We start from the raw sequence: 9,337 nt of genomic DNA, 5'->3' as shown, positions 1-9,337 counted from the left end.
TTGTGGAGAGCTGCACCCTCCACAACTAGATTGAAACAACTACTTGACTTGGAGCTGATGGGTCCTGGAAAAACACACTTAAATAAATGAATGGGCAGGAAAATAACCAGGGAAGATTTCAGAAAGTTGTCATTGACGTTACCTAGTCTCCCTTTCCATTCTTTGCAGTGATTTAGTACTTCCCACAAAGGACCTCATTTTTCTCTTTCACTTTGCTGCTCCACAGAGAAAGGAACGGTGTGAGCAGTGATGGACTGGCCAGATGCAAATTCAACCCATTATCTTTCTCCTCTACATTGCTGGAGGTGAGTCATGCAACAGCCTCACTGACCAGAAGCATCTTCTGATGCTATTTCTTGCTTGGGTAAATTTCTGCAACCACCTAACAGAAAGGCCCAAGTGTTTTGTTCTCTGACAAACACAATCCAGTCTTGCTCACAATCCCTTGGCTAAATAAGATCTAATATTTTGACCAATATATTCTAGCAGAGCTGAAAGTCAAAAGCCCTCCAGGCCTGCTACAGTATTTCCTATCAGGTGATACTTTACTGGTTCAGAGAATATTAGACCTCTATGAGACCTTTGGAGATCACATAGTCCAATCCTGTCTCCCCGAAAACTGAGCCCTCTCATTTTGCAAGTGGAGATACCAAGACTTCAGGAAGTAAAGGGAAATGCCTGAGGTCAAATGGTAAGTCACTGGCAGTTTTAAGACTCAAACCTTAGACCTGTGATCCCGAACCTAGTGCTCTTTCCGTGCCACCGTAGCTTATGACTCTGTCTATGGCTGTTGGGCAGTTCCAACTATAGAGTGGAAAGATGATGGGCAATGGGGAAAAAGGAAACTAAAAATACACAGGACCTATCTTCTGAGGGCTGCACAACATTTGGTGTAAAACAACTTTTGTACAGCTGTCATCTCTGCTTTGACCCCAGTCTCTTTCTTTTTATAGGGTATGGGAAACTCATAACCCCATGGCCTGACTTGCCTTGAGAATGAGCTTCATTTGTTCTATAGAATAATTTTCAACTTTTGAATGCTTTTACAGTTGACTACAGTTGTCACCATTCTGTAATATCTCATTGAAGGCAGAAATGACAGTATCCATGAATCAGGTGATGATGACAAGAATCCAATGATGCTTCCAAAGTTTTTTGGTGTGAAAAAGAAGAATGCCATTCCTATTTCCTAAGAGGGAAAATGATGGGAGGAGTAGGTTTATGGGAAGGAAAATCAGAGGCAATGTGCTGTAAGCAATTGAATATATGAGCCTGTAGTTCAGTAACAGGACATGGCTTGAAATATTAATGTGTGGATGGGATCAAAGTGATGGAACTGTGTAGGAAATAAACTTAAGTAGGGAAGAGGAGGAATCTGAGAGTCTAAAACTCTAATGCAGAGAGGTCAAGGAGTTACAGAATAACTAGCCAGTACACTGAAAAGTAGCAAATCCTGAGGCAGAAGAAGAAGCAAGAGTTAGAAATGTTCTGTAAACCAAGTGAAGAAAGTATTGCAGGGAAGAGAAAATGATCAACAATGCCAAAACACACCAGCACTGAGAAATAACCAGTAGATTTAGCAATGTGCAGGTCTTTGAGGACCTTGAGAAGAGCTATTTCACTTGATTGGGGTGGATTCAAGAAAAATGGGAATACAGGAGGTGGAGATATCAAGAATAGACAATAATTTTTGAGGAGCTTTGCCATAAAGGGCAAATAGATGATGATACAGTGGATGAAGGGGATTTTGCCGTTAAGGTAGGGTTTTTTATTTGTTTCTCTCCCTCTTGTTTTATTTTTAAGATGAGGGACTTTGCACAGTGTTTGTGTACTGATGGGAATCATCCAGGAAAGAAGGGTAAATTGATGATGTGGTAAAAGGTAGGTAGCATTGCTCAGGCCACTTTTACTCATCAAAAATGTTGAATCTAGTGCCAAGCTGAAGAGCTGAGTTCTGATAGCAGTGTGGACAGTTCATCCATAGTGACAAGAGGGAGGCAGAGTATATAATCTCACATGCAGGTAGGTGGAAAGTTTTCTAAGGTTTTTTCTTCACATTGTCAGTGTCAGCAACCCAAGCTGTGGCTGTTAGAGTAGAAGATGGAGGTTTGAGGAGAGAAGATGTGAAGTGCAATGTGTAAGATGAAGTGAGTGGACTAGGGAAATGAATGAGTTTGCATCAATGACCCCTCCCATATTTATGACACTGTTTTAGGCACAGAAGGTACAGTTATGGGAATATATCCGTGGAATAGAGGTTTACTCATGTGTATTTGTTTGTTAACAAGGTAGGGTGGGGGGTATCTGTTGCCTGATGCCTTTGCCAGGGAACAGGGCAGAGGACACATATTCTGGTCCAAACACAGACCTTGGCCCCCTCAGTGAATAAAGCCTGGAGGCACAGGGATGGAGGATGAGGTGGGAGTGTCGGACCACTGAGGAGTCTAGTGACCTCTATTTCTCTCCCACTAACAGATAATGGATTTTCCTGGCAAAAGTCAAACCCTCTCAAACAGACACTACCCTAAGCTTTGGTGTCAAATAACTGCCTTACCCTCCTACTCTGTCTGGCTTCTGGTTGCTATAGAGATGCAGACAGGAGATCTGCTGTCTCAGTAAAAATGAGTGGGAGACTGTGAAGGCAGAGGAGAATATTGAGAGGCAGGAAGCATTTCTTGTAGGTGAGAATTACCTAATACCCTTAGTGCCTTTGGTAATTAACAGCCTAATGTCGTCATCCCACCCCCACATCCCAACCAAGCTGCACCACCACCCATCACCAGAAAGCAAAGGAGCCTTACGGCAGATGACATAAGGTTTTCATTAGTTCCATTTCCCAGAAAAATCTACTGGATTAATTGTGCTCTCTGTAATGGGACCGCAGGGTAGAAAGAACTATGAGTACTTACTATGTGTCAGGTAACTTATTAGGAATTAAGGATACCCAATAGGGAGGGCATGCTACATGTGTGGGTTTGGGGACATGGCAGGGATTAGCCTAGAGGCATAAGCTCTTATGTCCAAACCCAGACTTTCATCCTTAATAGGGTCAGTTCCCTTTGACTTCTGCCTCTTTCTTCTTCCCTAAAGAATATAGTGGGTAAAGATAAAGTTAGAGGTGGAGCATTGGCTGAAGCCCTGAGGAGCTCAGCTAGCTGCCTCTTCTCTCTAGCTAAGAGCCTCTTTATTTTCATTCCAGCAGCCTTGCTCTGCCTTCAATTTTCAAGACCCATAATCAGTTTTGAGTGTCAGCGTCCAGATCCTCAGTGGCCTAATGGGCCTGGTGGCTTGGTTGCTATAGCAATTCTACCAGGAGCTTTCCTTAGTAAATAAAATAAAAGGGAGCTAGAAAGTGGGATGGCCACCCTCGTTGGGGGAGGAAAATAATTATAATTGGAATACGCTAATCACATTAATTGATAACAGTCTTTGATGGAAAACAGAAAGCCTCAAACAGGAAAGAAGAGGCTTTTTTCATTAGAGAAACTTCCACTGAGTATTTGGAAGACTCAGTAATTTACTCTGTCCATTACTCTGAATGTTATTTTAAAATTCCAGAGCCACATCTCTGTGTTTGCCACATGTTGGTAGGGAGTTACAAAGAATTATTTTCCTGGCTCCCGGGGACTTGAGGTGGGGAATGGTTTTTCAAGACTCAGCTACTCAGCTGCCCACTTCTCTCCAGCTAAGATCTGCCTTGTTTTCCTTCCTGTCAGCCCCTCTCCTCCATTCAATGTTCTGGGCTCTATTATCAGCTTGTGTCCAATGACTCAGTCATGCCTTAATTGGCCCAAGCTTCTGGTTGCTATGGTGATGCAGCCAGAAGCTCTGCTCACAAGTTAAAATAAGAGAGAGCCTGATGTGAGAAGGAAGATTTAGGTTGGCAGGAGAAAATATTTGTGAAATTACTGAGAGCTGTTTCAGAAAGGGAAAGAGTGAAAACAGGACAGAAATCTGAATGTAAAAAGGAAAGTTACAGGAGGTCCATGAAAAATGAATCTTCAGAAATGTTATGTGTGGTCAAGCTGAATAAGACTGAAATAAATTTAATGAAGTGAATGAATTTAAATATCAAAAGGAAGGTGATGTAGAAGCGGCCTGATGACTCAGTTGGTTAGAGCGCGAGTTGGTTCAATTCCCTCATGGGATGGTAGACTGTGCCCCCTGCAACTAAAGATTGAGATTGAGAACGGTGACTGGACTTAGAGCTGAGCTGCGCCCTCCACAACTAGATTGTAGGACAATGACTTGGAGCTGATGGGCCCTGGAGAAACACACTGTTCCCCAATATTCCCCAATAAAATTTATGGGGAAAAAAGTAAGATGATGTAGAATTAGATTAGGTTTTCTCTCTCTGCTAAAAAGGAGTATTGGTCTGCTACTAATACTGTGAAAAAGTTTTCTGCCTAGAAAGCAGAGTCTTTTTAAAAAAAAAAAAAAAAAAACAACAATAAAGAATTAAGATTCTGTTTTATCAAAAGAATTTTCTGTGTTTTATATTGTCTTAACCAGATCCCTGATTACTTAAGAAAATTGAATCTCCTCAATAGTAAGAACTATGTGTTGCTAACAATTGTGTGAACTTCTGCATTTGTCTTTGAAATCTTTTGTCACTTGGGTTAAATACATAATTAAGCTTCATGATGACTTATGATACTATTTAGTCAAATGTCCAAACCTTTTGATACATATTAACAAATTTTCCAAAATTTAAATTATAGTCATGGCCTGGGAATTGTGACGTATTCCAGAAGGGCCCCTGGAACACCTCAAAAGATTTGTTTTCTCTCCTTACGTAATAGAAATGTTGAACTAATTAGGCTTATTTTGGTGTGTTGAAATTACATGGGAAGTATTGTCAAAAAAGAAATAACATTGAGCCTTCTTTGGGTTGTATTTGTATAAGTGTATAAGTGTTCCTAAAATGTATGTGAAATTGCTGGAAATCTCAGATATCCTAAGTTGTCTGTCATTAAAACTGAGGCACACACTGAAAGGACTGAACCTGAGTATTAGATTGTGGTACATGAGGATGAAGTCCATTCTGGTTTTGCAAAAATGACCCCTCATGGCCAGACTTTTGCCATTCTGATGTCCCTGTAGCATGGCAAGTCTGCTGCTGAATCAGAGAAATTAAGATGGCTGATAAATTACATGAATAGTCGGGGCTATGGGAACCCAAGACAGCCACTTGGTTCTTCCAGTCTCCCAGGCATTTTCTCAGTTTTTGCATTCCTTCATCCACCATAGTTCATTTAAACTGGACTTCATTCAACTGCCACATAGTTTGGGTTATAAATGTGTTCTTGTTTTTGTGTGTCTGTTTTCTGGATGGGTTAAAGCTTTCTCTAGCTACAAGACTGATGCCTTCACAAGTGGCAAAGAAAGTGTTAGAAAATGCTTCCCACTTGGGGTACACCTTCCACAATCTCTAGCGATCCAGGCACCCTCTTCACTGAGCAAGTCAGAGAAGCCTTGATGGACAGCCTTGCAAACTTCTTGGAATTAGGGAGCACTTGAGATCTTGCTCCCTGGCATATGTCATCAGCTTTGGCTCAAATAAACTCTTATAAAAATACCTTCTCCCACAAAAAAAAAAAAAAACTTCTTGGAATTATCACTGGCCCTATCACCCTCAAATCACCCACTATCAGGCAAGGTAGAGAGAACTAATGGAAAAACTGGATTCAAGCAGAACAAGGCTAATTGTACAGGACTGAATAAAATGATGAAAATGGTTATAATTTCTATGACTTTTTGTTTGTGATTGCTGATTTTTAAAATCTTTTGTTTTTCAGATAAAAGAACACTTGTTTCTCTTAAGCTACCTATCTATGACTTAGCAATTTGGTAAATTATGCCTTTGTAAGCAGAATTGAAACATTTATTTTCTTCTCCCTACCTGATCCCTCCAAAATTTGGAAACTCTCAAAGACTGACTATTATTATTTTCGTGGCCATATATTTGTTTACCTAAGTTCAATAAGGATCTGTTCTCTTTATAACAGGACATAATTAGAAACTGGTTTTATTACCAAGACTTTGGTTGGGATGTCATGAGAGAGAAATGCATAGACTCAGATATGCTTTAAGGAATTAAGGTTGACTTCTGGAAGCTGATAGAAACCCTTGGAAATAGTGGCTTGGTACCTGCTTACATGATTCCCAGCAGCCTTACCATCTGAGTACAGAATGTCACTTCTTGGCAGATACAGGAAACTCAATATATTTTGGGGACCTCAAGAAAAGAGGGACTGTGGGGACAGAGCCAGGAGAGCAGTTTCTAGGCTCTCGGCCTCACGTCGAGGGGTGCTGGCTCAGTTAGTAGATGGCCATCAGCTGTGACTAGTTGGCCATCAGCTGTTAGCCATTAGCCACTGATATAACTGCCCTGGCTATGATGGTTGGTTGGCAGAGAAGCAGACGGCAGATTGCAGCTCCTGCTTCCTGTGTCTCCAACCCAGCCGCCAGTGAAAATATAGTGGTATGACTCCCCTAACTATGGCTCCGTGGGTGTTCCTTTTGGCCTCACCATATCCTGTGTTCTTGTGTGGGGAGTTGGACCAGAGTCCCTGCATGACAGGAACTCACCCAAATCTATAGGTATTGTAGGCAACACCAGACGGCAAGTCCTTGCCTTGCTTTTTGTGCCCTTGAGAGGTCTTTCAAGTTCAATCTGACGATTCCAGAAAAGATTTAAAAGTGCCTGTAATGCCAGGTCTCAGTTCCCACTCCCAGCAGGTGAACGCAAAATATGGTGAGGCCAAAAAGGAACACCCATGGCACCATAGATAGGGGGTTCATACCACTATATTCTCGATGGTGGCTGGTCGAGACACAAGAAGCAAACATCTGCCAGTACTCCAACGAGGGGTCTTCCTGCACCCCAGTCTCGCTGTCTGCGGGGTGAGCACAGGAAGTAGGATCTGAACCATCAGCAATCTGCACTTGCTAACCACACTTGCTAGCGTAGCCACGGCAGTTATATAGAAAACAATAGTGCCAGAGGGTAAGGAGGGTGGGGGGGTGGGAGATGAGGGTAAGGGGGATCAAATATATGGTGATGGAAGGAGAACTGACTCTGGGTGGTGAACACACAATGGGATTTCTAGATGATGTAATGCAGAATTGTACACCTGAAATCTATGTAATTTCACTAACAATTGTCACCCCAATAAATTTTTTTTTAAAAAAGAAAACAATAGTGGCTAATGGCCAACTGGTTATAGCTGATGGCCGTCTAATAATCAAGCCAGCATCCCTCCACATGAGACTGAGAGCTTGGAAACTGCTCTCTGGGACTCCGTCCCTACAGTGCTTATCTGGTTAGTTAATATTCTTGCTTGACATATACAGGCTAAGTTTGTTGAAAATAGACTTATTTTGCAAATAAATGATTCTTAATTTGGCTATCTTTGAGAAAAACAAGGGTGATTTTAGAGAGAAAAATCGTTTCACTAGAAAGTATAATATACCTTTGTGGATATTAGATTCTAGTGCTTTTTATTGTCTTTGAGTTTTAATATGAATTTTTATACTTTTCTTAAATATATGTCTGCAACCCTCCAAACTGACATTTTTATTTTCCCATCCTTTGACTTGGAATCACTGAGAACTAAAACTGTCCTTTTCCAAGGCCATGCAAGCGAACGTGGGACAACTTGATGTTGACCTCAGAGAAATCACCGCAGCAGCTCGTCTATGGAGAATCTCACCACAGACATTCCAACCACACACCAGGAGAATCTGTCAGACTCCCACTTGCCTGCCTCTACTCCATCTGAAGATGCTTCAAGACATACATCTAGGAATCTTCTCTACTGCCTTCCTTCAGAAACTGGGATTATAGTCTGCTCCGGTCATTAACCTTTGTTTTTCTTTGTCTCCATAGAGATATGCCTGCTATTAAATGCCTGTTCATTTGCACAAGGCTTAATTTTGGGAGCATCACCACCTTCTGAAGTGAGACACAGCTTTAACTGAACTAACCTCCTGTCAAGGCTGAGAATGATTTAATGATAAAAGGTCTATCAGCCCAGCTTCTGGAGTGTGAAAATTGCAGGGAATTTTCAGAGGAGGGAACTGTGGGGGTTCAGAACAAGTCACCCCAAGACCTGCCATATGTATGTGGATTGTTTTGAGCTAAGGGCAATTTTATCCCCAGGTTGAGGATAAACTCCTGGCCCTCCCTTTAACTATCGAAAATAACATGAATTAGGGGCTTGAGCCATAATAAGCGATCAGCCACCATCTGTGTTTGACCGACCTATAGGGCAGGGCCACCTGATACTCACTAACCATCTGCTCTGCTCTTATCACTCTGCAATGTGTCTTTGAAGCCCCCAGGGCACCTTACTCCATCCCTAACTCGAGATGTCTTCTCTGCCCAGTTCCTTTTCTATCTCCCTACCTCTCCTGCTTGTGGGGATTCTGACTTTCTCCTGTGTGTGGGGTTCCCATACTTAATGTGTGCATTAAATGGGGTTATTTTCTCTTGCTAATCTGTCTCATGCCTATTTAATTATTAGGCCAGCCAGAAGGACCTGGAGGGTAGAGCAAAGTATATTCCTCACCCACAATGTTAACTAGATTTATTGTGATCGTTTTGCAATGTACACAAATATCGAATCATGATGTTGTACACCTGAAATTAATGTAATATATGTCAACTATACCTCAATTAATAAAAATATTTTCTAAAAAAATCAGCTAGAGACATTGGCTAGAATAATTCCAAGAATAAATTAAAATACTCAATCTTCTCAATAGTATGATAAATCCTGTTGATGTAAGAAATGTCCAAACCTGTAGAGAACTTTTGTAAGAGTTTGTTTGAACCAAACTGATGACATATGCCTGGGAGCAAGATTTCAAGTGCTCTGGAAAATAAGTTTTGTAGCTTATTTTATGAGTTTGAAATTAAGGAAGAAATTTAAGGAAGATTAAGTGAAGGTAGGAGAATGCATGGTGGGGATTGTTAAGATTATGTGCTCTCTTGAGGGTGGTTATGGCTTATTTCAAAGATGTTTTAATGTAGATGCACAGAAGCAATGGACAGGGCTTGCTGAATGCCAAGATATGTAAAGAAGTTCCAGTTCTGAGGTGTGACTGCCCACCGTGACCTGCCCAGTTAGGAATTTATAATTAGATCCCCCATGAGGTTACTTTCCGTGAATCCCTTTTCTGTCCACATAGTCTACACAGTATGATCTTGATGCAGAGTAGGATTAAACTCTTTCAAATGTTATTTGTGAACAGCTTTTAATGAATAGGAAAAATACTACATAAAAATGCTACCAGTTATACAGGCAACACAGAAGTATACTAGTGGTCATTA

Source organism: Rhinolophus hipposideros, assembly GCF_964194185.1.
Source record: "Rhinolophus hipposideros genome assembly, chromosome: X".
Taxonomy (NCBI): domain Eukaryota; kingdom Metazoa; phylum Chordata; class Mammalia; order Chiroptera; family Rhinolophidae; genus Rhinolophus; species Rhinolophus hipposideros.
This window is presented reverse-complemented; position numbering follows the sequence as displayed.